Below are 13,486 nucleotides of genomic sequence, written 5' to 3'. Positions count from 1 at the left end.
AAAGGATAATTAATGAAAAATCATAACCCAAATATCTAAGCGATAATTATGAACTAAAAGTTTATATATGGTCTCCATCGGTTGGACTGCCAAATTTTGTGAAGCTGATTTTCTAATATTATTGCCACCTGCTTTGTAGGGAAAATAATCCTACGAAAACAGTAAGTTCATAAGGACGGACTTTTCACATAATAAATAGAATGAACTAGAAAGTGGTTCCCAATATTATTGCCACCTGCAAAGTAGGGACAATAATCCTAAGGAAATGCGAGTTTCAGGGTTCAATCAGAATTTATGAGATTGCTTGGTTTTGTTATCAACACACGAACATTGTTATGGGAGTGTGTTGTAGAAATAAAATTCTGTAATGCTAAATCTGATGGTCGTGCTTAGGCAACATTAGGCGGCCATGCCATGTCTTGTGGTCTCTGGACTATTCGTCGGTGTTGTGACCAGTAAAATTGTCAAAATTTGAATGCGTATTAACCTCCAAAGGAGGATACAATTTATTAATTTTGCTGTTGTAAGATTTTGAAAAGTTTATGACAAATAGTAAATTCTTCTCTTTGCAGTGCAATAAAATCCGTCAAGATGTCTTTTAATCCTCTTTCTGCAATTCTCAAAGAAAACAAACTCGAGGGCCAAAATTACATAGAATTGAAACAAAACTAAGATATCGTTCTCATAGTCGAAGAGTACAAATTTGTGCTCACTACTCCACGCCCGGCAGTGCCGGCGGCTAAGTGCTACATGTTGGCTTCTATGTCATCAGTACTCAAGCATCAGCATTCCGCCATGGAAACTGCCGCCGAGATTATGCAAAATCTCGCAAATCTTTTTGGTACTCAGAATCAAACGGCTAAGTCTCAAGCCTTTCGGAGTATCATGACGAAGACTATGAAGGAAGGCTCGTCAGTGAGGCAGCATGTCCTCGAGATTATGAGCCACCTCAACCAGATTGAGGTTTTGTAGAGGGACGATCGATCCCGAGTCCCAGGTTACTATAATCCTTCAGAGTCTTCCCCCTAGCTTCCAACAGTTCAAGCTCAATTTCGAGATGAACAAGTGGAATTACACTTTGGCTGAATTGCTGACTGAGCTTCAGTCGGCAGAGGACCTCATGGTTCAGGCTAAGGTAGTTATGCTGAGTTTGACGCCTAATTCCTCTGGCTCTAAGCCTCGCGCAGGAAAGAAAAAGGCACTGAACCCAGTGGGAGCTAAGAATGCTAAGGGAAAGAAGAAAAAGAAGGGTGATAAGAAGCCCACTGGAAAGTGCTTCAAATATGGAGAGAAAGGTCATTGGAAGCCATATTGTCCTAAGAAGGGCAAGGCTACAGGTATGCACCATGCTCTAGTAGTCGAGTCATGTTTGGCTTCGACATCTACTCATACTTGGGTTATTGATACTGGAGCAACTGATCATATATGTTTTGATCCTGACTTAATGCAGGTGAAAGGATGGTTACATGATCGTGAGATCAAAGTCTAGCGTGGCGACGCTACTAAAGTAGCGGCCGTTGCAGTGGGAGACGTTTATTTACGTTTTAGTAGTGATAGAGTTTTGATTTTGAATAATGTTTTGTTGATACCTTCTTTTTGAAGGAATTTAATTTCAGTTTCTAAATTGTCTTTTGATGGATATTTGATTTCTTTTAATGACAATTGCGTTATTAAGAAAGATGGTTCTTATATCTGTCGTGGTATCATGGAAAACAATCTGTACACAATCACTTTTACACAGTTTAAGCAACGTAAATCAGAACTCAATGCTACATCGAAAGTTTCTAAGAAAAGAAAAGAACCTTCAATTTCAATGAACGAAAAATACTTATGACACCTTAGACTTGGTCATGCCAACGAAAGAAGGTTTCATGCTATGGTTGATCAAGATCTTATTAAAGGTCGTGAGAAGGAACCGTTTTCTAAATGTGAATCCCGTTTGGAAGGCAAGATGACTAAGAGACCTTTTAGGTAAAAGGGTAATAGGGCCAAGGAAGTACTTGAGCTCATTCATACTGATGTGTGTGGAACAATGTCAACCGAGGCAAGGGGCGGTTTTCGATATTTCGTCACCTTTATAGATGACTTCTCGAAAGTTGCATACGTCTATTTGATGCGCTACAAGTATGAAACTTTTGACAAGTTCAAGGAGTTTAAGGCTAAAGTAGAGACGCGTCATAATAAGAGTATCAAATACCTGCGATCTGATCGCGGAGGCGAATACCTAAGTGCCGAGTTTTTGGACTACTTATCAGTGGCGGAAATTTAATCCCAACTGACTGCGCCGGGCACACCCCAGCAGAATGGCGTAGCTGAAAGAAGGAATATGACCTTATTAAACATGGTCCGCTCAATGATGAGTTATGCACGGTTACCTACTTCGTTTTTGGGGCATGCTTTGCTATCAGCAAGCTATCTCTTAAACAACTTACCTTCTAAATCAGTCCCTACTACCCCATATGAGTTGTGGACTGGGCGAAAGCCAAATCTGGAACATCTCAGAGTGTGGGGGTGTCCGGCCCATGTATTGGAAAAGGATCCAACAAACCTGGAATCTAGGACGGAGGTATGTGTATTTATAGGTTACCCTAGAGGATCGAAAGCTTATGAATTCTATTGTAACATCCCACTTTTTCGAACCCTAATTTTCGAGACGTAAAAATTTTCGCATTAAATGCTTTTAATGCTATGAAATATGTGAATTTAATTATGAGTAATTTATTGCATGACTTCTTGTGACCTAATTGCGATTTGGAGTTGAGATAGAGTTGAATAGCCAAACTTTTTGAATATATGACGTGGCTATTGAATAGTCAAAATTGTGGAAAATATGACGTGGCCGTGGAATGGTCAAAGTCGTTGAAAATGTGACGTGGCGGTGAAATTTGAATGGTGGATTTTGTGATGCGAATATGTGAATATTTTGATACGGGGCGAAATAATATTGTGGTGAATTATTTTCCTAAGGGACGAGTGAGAATTAAATAGGAGCATTTTTTATTTACATGGAATTTTCGACCCATCCTATTTTGTAGAAAAGAAATCTTATTTTTCTTGGATTTAATTATTGCTTGGGATAATTATTCAAATTAAATCCAAAGTCCGATTATTCCTTATTTATTCCATGAAATTTTCGGCCCCTATGATTATTTCAAGGAGATTTTCGAAAATCTCCTATTTATAGGAGAAGAGATTATTTTATTACATTATTTGATCCCTTGTTTATTCTCTTCCATAAATAAATTCAAATATCCTAGCATATCTTACCATATCTAAGGAGATCTTGTCATATCTTATTTTAAATAATATTTGAAATTGATTTCTTGTGGAGGAATCAATAAATCACGCCACTTTCATATTATTTGGAGAGGATTATTATTTTTATTCTGCTCCGTGTTATTTTATTCTACTCCGTGAAATATCTAAATTAAATCATAGGCTAATTAAACAGCCTAAAATTCGAAATCCCCTTATTCCTCACCCGATTTAACGCCATTTCTCTCCCAAATCTCTTCCAAATCTTTTATATATTTAATTATGGGATTATATCTTGCACTCTATAAATAAGAGGCAAAACCTAAACCCTAGATCACAAAATACACACCTCCCACTACTCCAAAATCACGCCTCCTCTCTCCCCACTCTCTCCCAATTTTTCTTCTACTCTCCTCCAAGATTTCTTCATCGTTTGAGAAGAATTGAAGTTTAAATTCAAGAATCTTTGACGAATCAAGGCTATTACTTTGTTTCTACCGTTCGTTCTATCGAAAAAGGTATTTTCTATATTAATCTTTCTTCATCTACCGATTAATCGGTGTTCTTGAGTCCACATGCATTTAGATTGAGTGAAAGGGGAAAACAATTGATGAATTTGGGATGCATAGGTGTGTGTGTGAGAAACCATGTGTGTGTGTGTGCGTGTGTTGTGTGAAAAACACTCATACGTGACACGATTTGATGATAAATTTGGAGTTGTTGTGCGAATAAAAGCGATATGATAATCGTACTTTGATTTTTATTGGTGATATTAAAACTAATCGATGGGAAAAAAGGGAAAATGTGGGAACATGCATGATTTTGATCAATGATTGAGAATTACTTGTAATACATAAATTAAAGGTGATAACTCGCGCTCACGGAGTGATAGCAAGAAGAAGAACATACTTGTGATCTAGGAATCGAGGTGGGCTTTATTCTTAAACTCATTTATGTTGCAAATAAGGGTGGATTAAACTGTTATGCCATGCCTATGATTATTTTGGATATTGTGTGTGCCTGATGCCTAGTTTGCGAGTGCGCTCCATTAGGCTATAGGGCTATATAAACGAATTCGGGTCTGAGTAGGGCCACAAACCCTATCAGGCTAGTGTACACGGGAGATCGGGAGCCGTCCTTGCTAGTCGGCCGGTCTCGTGGGCGAAAGTGTGGCCACACTTCGTCACACCATGATATTGTTGATTGATGAGAAAATGGGATGTATTGTTTGACTGGCCAGTCCATGAAATATTTTTGTGATACTCGATGCCATTCTTTAAATAAATGCAAAAACTCGAGTTCACTATGGTAAGGGTGGCATAACTATTAAAACGTTTTGGCATGAGTCCACTGAGTATGTTTAAAATACTCAGCCCTGCATGTGTTTTCTCTATGTGCAGGTTGAGCAGTGACGAGCGGGTGGCGGTGTTGAGCTAATAAATTGAATAATGATATGATCGTTTGAAACTTCAAGTGTAGTTGTGTCTTCATACATGACTTCACTTTCTCTTGGTAGCTTCCGCTGAATTATGGAACTTATTATCTTTTGGTTGATTTAAACTTATTCTTTTGGTTTAGGATTTTGAGACTTAATGCGTTTTGCTGGATTTACAATAAACCTTTGACTTTTGAGCATAGTTTATGGTATCTATTCTTCATTGATATTCCTTGATTGAGCCGTTGACTTATTTATTTGGTAGTTCATGAAATACCTTGGTCAAATCTCTTTAAATGAAACCCTAGTCTATGTTCTTGTTGCATTTAAGTTCGCCTAGGTAGCAGTCGCCGTATTTATTATACCCTAGAAATCCGGGTTGTTACATCTATAGTCTCCGAGATCAGAAAGTAATTGTGAGCACTCATGCCACATTCTTAGAGAAAGACTTTTTAATGAATCATAAGTCCAGCAGTGAGATAGCTCTTGAAGAGCTAACTCCAGTCACAACTTCCATTAACCAAGAACAATTACCTAGTGTAACAACAATTCCAGAAACTTCAACTAATACTCCAGATGTTGTAGTGCCGCGTCGCAGTGGGAGGGTCTCTCATGAGCCCGAAAGATACATTGGTTTGGGAGAGTGTATGGATCACTCCTCGGACAACAATGTACTTGATCCCTGGAATCTTGCAGAGGCGCAGACAGATGTTGATCATTGCGAATGGGTGAAAGCAATGGATTTTGAACTACAATCAATGGTAGACAAAGACGTCTATGATTTGTCTGTCCTACCCGAAGGCTGTACTGCCATTGGAGGAAGTGGATATACAAACGTAAACGTGGACCCGATGGACGAGTTAAAGTCTTCAAGGCAAAACTAGTGGCTAAGGGGTATACCCAAAAGAAAGGCATCGATTACGATGAGACCTTCTCCCCAGTGGCCATGCTCAAATCAATCCGTATACTTTTGTCTATAGTAGCTTACATGGATTGGGAAGTATGGCAGATGGACGTTAAGACTGCGTTTTTAAACGAGAGTCTTGAGGAGACCATCTACATGGAACAAACCGAAGGGTATGTAGTAAAGGGAAAGGAACACATGGTTTGGAAGCTTAAGAAGGCCATTTATGGCCTCAAGCAAGCATCCAGATCATGGAACCAGTGTTTCGATCAAACTGTACAAAAGTTTGGATTCGAAAAAAATGCCCTAATGAAAGCTGCGTGTATAAGAAGGTTGAAAAGGGAAATGTTGTGTTCTTAGTTTTATATGTAGATGGAATTCTTCTAATTGGAAACAATAAAAAGATGTTGTCATCAGTGCGAACTTGGTTGTCCAGTCAGTTCGAGATGAAAGATATGGGTGAAGCGGGACACATTCTCGGTATCAAGGTTCTTAGGAACCGTGCAAAGAGAACGTTGTGCTTATCCCAAGAATCTTACATCGATACAGTACTTAAATGATTTAGCATGCAAGATGCCAAAAAAGGTTTCTTACCTTTTAGACATGGCATCTATTTATCTCAATAGATGTGTCCTAAGACAACGTCTGAGATAGCAGAGATGAGAAGAATACCATATGCCTCGGCTGTTGGTAGTCTCATGTGCTATGCTTTGTACTAGACCTGATATTTGCTTTGCTGTTGGCATGGTAGCAAGATATCAATCAAATCCCGGCCAAGGACATTGGACTACCGTAAAGAACATACTCAAGTACCTTAATCGGACTAAGGACTATGTTCTAGTTTACAATGCAGCCGAGCTCTATCCTTTAGGTTATACAGATTCAGATTTTCAAGCTGATGTAGATTCGAGAAAATCAACTTCCGGATATATGTTTACCTTAGGAGGTGGAGCTGTAATTTGGAAGAGTGTAAAACAGAAATGCATTGCAGACTCTACCATGGAAGGTTAATATGTGGCCGCTTCGGAGGCTGCAAAAGAGGTTGTATGGCTTAAGAACTTCCTTCTGGATTTAGGTTTGGTTACGAATACGCCCAAGAGCATCACTATTTATTGTGACAATTCTGGTGCTGTGGCAAATTCGAGGGAACCACGGGCTCATAAAGCTAGCAAGCACATAGAGAGGAAGTATCATATCATTTGAGATATAGTGCAGAGAGGAGACATAAAAGTGGTCAAGATTGAGTCAGAAAACAACCTGGCAGATCCTTTCACGAAGGCATTAGCGGTCAAGCCGTATGAAAGCCATGTTGAAGGAATGCGAGTTCGACTAATTCAAGACCTCAATCCGCTTACAGTATAAGTGGGAGAATTAGACGTTAGCACATTTGGTATACTCGAAAGTGTTTTTGAGTATAAGTGGGAGATTGTTAGAGTTTGTATACTAGAAATCACGTTTCGAGTATAAGTGGGAGAATTAGACGTTAGCACATTTTCCAAGGAATAAAATAGCTTTTTTTTGTCATAATGTTGTTATGTTTTACATTTAATGGATGTTCATGCATGTTTAAATGTATAAGTTAACTTAACAAAGTCTAAGTCTTTGTTTTAGTAGACCGGTTGTGGCTGGCGTCCACTTTAAGGTAACACGGTCAGTCCTAAACAAAGAAAAAGATGAATTTCACAACCTAGTTGGAATTAGACTATCCATCAAGAAAGGTTGCAATGTCTGTCAGCATATTTCTAAGCCTTACTTAAATAAGATGACATTGGTGTGGTATAGCACTGAACAGATCTAACAGCAAGACCTGTCCTTAGGCTATCTACTGAAAGGCGAGGTCTTGATAAATATTTGTTTCTTAATCAATGTAGGTTAGCATTGAGCATACGGTATTGATTATGCATTATTTTGACTTATCAAATGGTGCGGGTTTTCGTAACCCAATAAACCTGATATATTGGGTAGTGGTGATTAGTATCTAGCTGTGCTAGGATTGCTATTATATTGAATCGTGCGTGAGGAGAGTCTCGTTTGATAATGTCCTCAAGAGGAGCGCGAAACAAGGTTTAATTATTCGGAACCTAGCTAGTTGGAGTTTGATTACTCTATGAATAATAAATAAGTGTTTCATGCTAAGTCCACTCTTGGAATTAATAAGAAGTTAATTAATTAAGTCCATAGCAGACATCAATTAATTAATGGACATTTTTATCTTTAGCGCGGGAAATGAAAGTTAAACGGAAACCCGGATTACTTATAATTTCGAATTTGGATGGGGAGAGATCAATATTACTTATGTAGTGGCTGCTCATAATATTCCAATTAAGCTTATATTAAATTGTGGGTTCAATTTAATTAGTACAAAGTAAATTGGATGAGCCCATATCCAAAACCTTCCATAGATCCCTGTCTGGACCCAAAAGGAACTCAATATAAATAGGAGAATAAAGGAGACAAAAATTATAAGTTTTAATACTCAAAATTTTCGTCCCCCCCCCCCCCCCCCCATATAGAGTGGAGCTCGAAATTTTGTCCTATTCCTAAAAGGATTTCTTCTGTCTTCTTTATTTAAATCCTAGTATTCTGTCAACCCACACTGATATCGGAGAAGATTTGTGGTCTAGTATTCAAAGCGTCACGTGGAGAAGTTGCTAGCCATCTTCAATTCTTTGGAGAATTAATTAGGTATTATTTCTGCTCCGTAAAAAAGCATGTTTTAGGTTTCAATATTCTTAAAGCATGATTAATTCAAGTTATGAGCATGATACATGTGAGAATTACACGAATAGATTTTGTCTAAATAATCCGCTAAATAGATCCGTCGCACCGTTTCCGCTGCCAGTTCCTTCACTATCAACAAATATTTTTTCCCTCACTCAATATGATGTTTTTTTTTCTAGTTTTTTTCATTCAAGATGTCTATTTGCTATATTAAGGAATGTATTTCTCTTTCCTCTATCTTTATTAAAATATCTAATTAATTTTATTTCTTTATCACAATCAGTTACTCCACTTAAAATATGATCATCTTGAATGGAAAAAAAATTATCAATCAAGGCAATATTACCATTTCACTTGTTTTTCTATAATACAATTTGGATGTCAAACATCATACTTATTTTTTTTCTTTATTTAAACTTTTCTATCAAAACAAAAAAGCTTATTGATCAAACTCTTAGTTGAACAGTTGAATTTTATAGTTGTACAACGATATCAATGCGCCCTCGATCTTAAATTCTCTTTTTTTAATTTTTTTGGTAAACCTCAACTAATCTGTAACACTCGCTCTTCTATTATCCTTTTCTTAACGTTTAATGTCGAACCAGAGAAACGTTCGTTTCTTCTAATTACTTTCGAATCAGAAATATTAGTCGATGACTTTGCTTAGTTGCTAAATTGAAAGGTATCGATCGGACTGAAACAATTATGCATATATGTAGTAAATCCAATAAACATCAATAAATAATATGGAGTTACATTTCTGATTTAGAATGTTCAAATACATATCAAGCTACTCTCTAATTACAAAATAAATTACATACAAGTTGATGAGAGAGAATTTAAGAATACAAATATATGAACGTTCGGCCTCTCTTTCGAGCCCAAGAGTCTTTGGCATGATGTTTTGAAGAAGGAGACTAATCCTTTTTCCAAGGCCTGCAGTGTGCAAACAAGATATTTAATGCATATGTACAAGAGAAATAAAGGAAACTTCCTGTAAGAGAAAGGGAACAAACTTGTTTTAGCTATAATGCAGCTAAGGCCTCCCTAAAAGGGCAAGTCAGCCCCTACACTCTCTTCCCATGAGCCGTCTCTCTCTCTTATGTACCTGCAATAATCAGACAAAGTGTATAAATGCAAGAGTGCTTGTACTCCAGAATAAAAACAAAACAAATTAAACAAAAGTAGGATGGAGATCATCAAAGAGATCATGCTGCAGTGAGAAAAACAAAGGAGGAGATCAGCGTCTTTTAATACCACGAGTACACACCATGTACTACAAACAACAGCCATCAAGTCCTCAACAAAAGACAAGAGGCTGCAGGTTTTCAGTTTTGACCACATCCTCAACCAGATTCCAATATATATGAACACATATATCTCTTTTCAGTTTCACACTTTTTCCTTCACCACTTCCAATTAATCCCAGAGAGAAACCAAGTGAGAGGGGGAAGCTTAGTGGAGAAGTTGCTGTGATTTTTCTTTTAACAACAGAGGAAGCATCAAGGTAAACCCTTTCACCACAATTTCTTATCAAACATGTTTAGAAAATCAACACTTCATGTACACAGCATACTAGAAATAAATTGATAGAACAATAGCACCTTTAAGTCTAATAATTTTCTTTCCAAACAAAATGCCCAGTAATCTAATGATAAGATCAGTAGTTGTAGCCATAGCTCAACAACTTCAGTTCTTATATCCTTTCATGTTTAGAACTTCAAATAGTTCACAAATCACAGTAGCTTTTGATTGAAAACATCCAATTATAGGAATTGATCCATAAATCACCAAAAATCCACACACGGATAAGACTCATGTTCTTCAATAAAATCAAGTTGTAGAGAGCAACTGTTTCTAGCGAAAATGCGAGAAGGAAGTTAGGAGAACTCATCTCTATACATCGACGGACTCGAGTTTCTCATCGGAGGAGTAGTAAACGGCGACAGGCGGTGCGGTCACAGCAGCAACCGCGACGACGAGTCTCCTGGAGGAGCACCGCTGCTCGGCTGGACTGCGACGGCGGGACAGCCGCTGGATGCCAGCTGCCAAGGCTAGCGTGGACGAGAGATATGCCGGCGCCTGCGACGAGACGGTGGCGCGCCTGCAGCTCTCGTCGAGGACGGCGAGGAGATACGCTGCGACATCGGATCTCCGATCTGACGCCTAGAACCGAGAATGAGAGAGAGACGATCTAGGAATTTATTTCTTCAATTTGGGGATTTTGTGTGAGTTGGGAATTGAGAGATGGACCGATGGAGTTAGGAGTATTAGTGTTGGGCCAATTCTACTTTGTTTTGATGGGCCTCTTTAATTAAAAGTATGGACTAAGAAATTAAATAGAGAAGTGGGCTGCCTGTTAATAGAATTATTATGGAGCTTGGGCCACTAATTAAAATAAAGTAGGAGTTGGGCTTGTTGTGCCTAATTAAATCACGAGCCCTCCTAAGTTGCTCAATCAAATTTTTATGTGAAGGTTTGCTAATTAAATCCCGAGATGATAATTTAATTTCGAACGAGATACATGGAAAGTAATACTCTCAAGGTTAAATGAATAATGTCTTAAGCTTCTCTAATAAATTAAATCTCCCAATTTAATTAATGTTTCAAGATTTCTAGAACTTTTCTAGAAGACTAAGAAGAAGAATAAAATGACCACGCACTTAGGATGCATTCATGTTTAAGTTATTTGACTTCTTAAAGTCTAATTAAAGTATTACCTTATTTCTAAAGGGACGTCCTCACACATCGTTTAAGATCAAGTCAAGGAATTTTCGACTATGGAATTAAGCTTTTGAGGTGGGCATTTCTTTCAAAATGTGAACTTGCCTTCAAGCATGATTATGTGAAAATTATGCTATTTATGTTTTGTCATGCCATTTTATGTTTTATGGATTACCTATCTGCTTGGCTATGCCAATTATGTTAAATCGAATTCGGGTCCCAGTGGGGAAGTAAAGCCTACTCGGACTAGTGTACACATATGGGGATCGTGAGCTAGCTTTTAAGTTGGCCGATCCAGTGACCGTCATGGAATGTGGCCACATTCCCGGTTCACATACGTTTCAGATATGGTATATATGTTATGTGATTGCGCAATCAATTTTACGAACAAAAATACTTTTAGTGACTCGGGCCTTTTAAGTTAAAACCCCGTGATCACTTAATTGGCTGACAAAACTTTTACGAAAATTATGTTTCGGCAATGTGCCCACTGAGTATATCAAATACTTAGCCCTGCATGTTTCTTTCCTAATGTGCAGGTTGAACGTGTACGAGGAGGCGAAGGTGTTGGGACAAGACTTTTAAATAAGTAGTTAGGTAACCCAAAGTAGCATGTCTTCATACGTGCTATTTTGTCTTGGACTCTTCCGCTGCAATCTAGAGTTATGTGCTAGAAAGTTATGAACTGGATACTCTGAACTCGTTCTGACTATGTACCCATATGCCTTCGAGACTATTGCTTTAAGTGGTTCCACCCTTCTTATGTTGTCCTATGATTGTTGAGAATTGTTTATTCGCGATATAGCTGCGGTCACTAGCACTAGGGAGCTGTGGTCGTGACAAAGTGGTATCAGAGCACCGTTCTTTCGCTCTGGACCCAAGAACCTTCTTTCAAGCCTTAGTCTAGAATGATAGTACTAGACTAGAATATGACTAAAATGTAAAGCTTAAAGGGACCCAACACCTCGACTCGTCACGTTCAACCGTAACAATGAGGTAAGAAAGAAGTTCTTACTAGAAAATTTTCAGTTATTCATGAAAGAACTTAATAAATGGAAAAATGATTCTTTATGAAGATATTTAGAACATGTTCAAGGTTTTCAAGGAAAAGTATGCAAATTCCATTTTTTCTACGAACCATGGAATTTCAAGTTTAAAATGTTAAGCATAAGAATGTCTTTGAGACAAATGCTTAAGTATTATTAGTTACGCATGCTCTATTATGTGAAGTATGATGATAGATTAAGGAAGTTTTTATAAAGTTACGTAATGATTAATGCATGCGAACATAGGATGCCTAAGAAGTACATTTGGCTGAACGCTCTTGAACAGTAATATAAGTTGATGATTTCCCAACTGCTTTTCTAAGCGATGAAACGAACGAGTATATGCAAGTTAGGGTAAACCCCTAATTTTGTTTTAAAAATGAGGAAATATAGATGAATGTGTCTAAAGTGGACTCCACACCTTTTCCTCTACCCTATATCTTGACAAAACCACGATTCATGATGTTGTATTTGGAACAATTCCAAATGTACAAGAATGAACCTTATAATTTATGAATGAATCCATCTATTCTTAGATGGTAACGATCGCACGAGATACGAAAAACTACCTAGACACATGGGCGTCTATCGAACATTTTAATGATGTGAACAATAGAAAGTTCCATTTGTCTTTATGATCTCAATCATAACCAAAATGAGCGTACCCTCGATCCAGTAAAGGAGGTGTATCTTACACGAAAAGATATCGTACCTATGATCTAATTAAGTGATCCAATCTTGCGTAGCAAGTCAAAGAGGCTACGGGACCTCGAAACAATACTTATAGCACGCTGTGAAGCACGAAGGAGATTGCAATGTTTTACGAGAATGACCGTTCTGACTTATCGAGAACATTATGAAAATATGACTGAAGCTACCTATCTCTTGGTTGTGACAGTACAAGTGTGGTGTGTGTGTAGTGTTGCGATATTCAAATAAGGCAGGTTCCCCAAATCCAGCAAGTCCACTAGATCACTTGGTCTAGGAACTCGTAGGTTGCGTGGAATCCCGGTTGTCGGACACACAAGTATAGGGAAGTAGGGATCGATCCCACAGAGAAGGATGCGTAAGAATCGTAATCAAGGATTAGGGAGTATTTTTGGTGTTGGCTGCTGCCACGCATTTTCTTGGGTTGAGGAAAAATTAAAATTAACTTGACTTGGGAATATTAGAAAGAAACTTAACCTAACAGCTAGACCTAGGAAATAATTCTACGATGGGACCACCTCTAAGAAAAAGCAGAGTACGACTGGAAAGTGGCAGAATAACTAACTCTAGTACTAACTGACAGTGACATCGTCTTCTACAACCAAATTCGCATAAAACTTCTTGAGAAAACACATAAGCAAATAAAAAACAGAGCTACTAACTTGGAATCAAATCTATGCATAAATAACGAAG

At 38.0% G+C, this 13,486-nt stretch overlaps 1 long non-coding RNA gene across 1 annotated transcript; it reads right to left on the bottom strand.

The window, feature by feature from the left end:
* Positions 1–9,031: 9,031 nt before the first annotated feature.
* On the bottom strand, positions 9,032–10,512 carry LOC125191145 (uncharacterized). The gene is made up of 2 exons (XR_007171054.2): positions 9,332–10,512; positions 9,032–9,251 (listed from the first exon to the last, which is right to left on the bottom strand). It is a non-coding gene; the product is annotated as an uncharacterized LOC125191145 (long non-coding RNA).
* Between the last annotated feature and the right edge of the window lie 2,974 nt (positions 10,513–13,486).

The sequence above is a fragment of the Salvia hispanica genome, chromosome 5, assembly GCF_029641045.1.
Source record: "Salvia hispanica isolate PSC_SH4W2 chromosome 5, Shi_PSC_v1, whole genome shotgun sequence".
NCBI classification, from domain to species: Eukaryota; Viridiplantae; Streptophyta; class Magnoliopsida; order Lamiales; family Lamiaceae; genus Salvia; species Salvia hispanica.
Note: the sequence above shows the minus strand (reverse complement) of the source record. Positions and strands in the feature narration are given on the sequence as shown.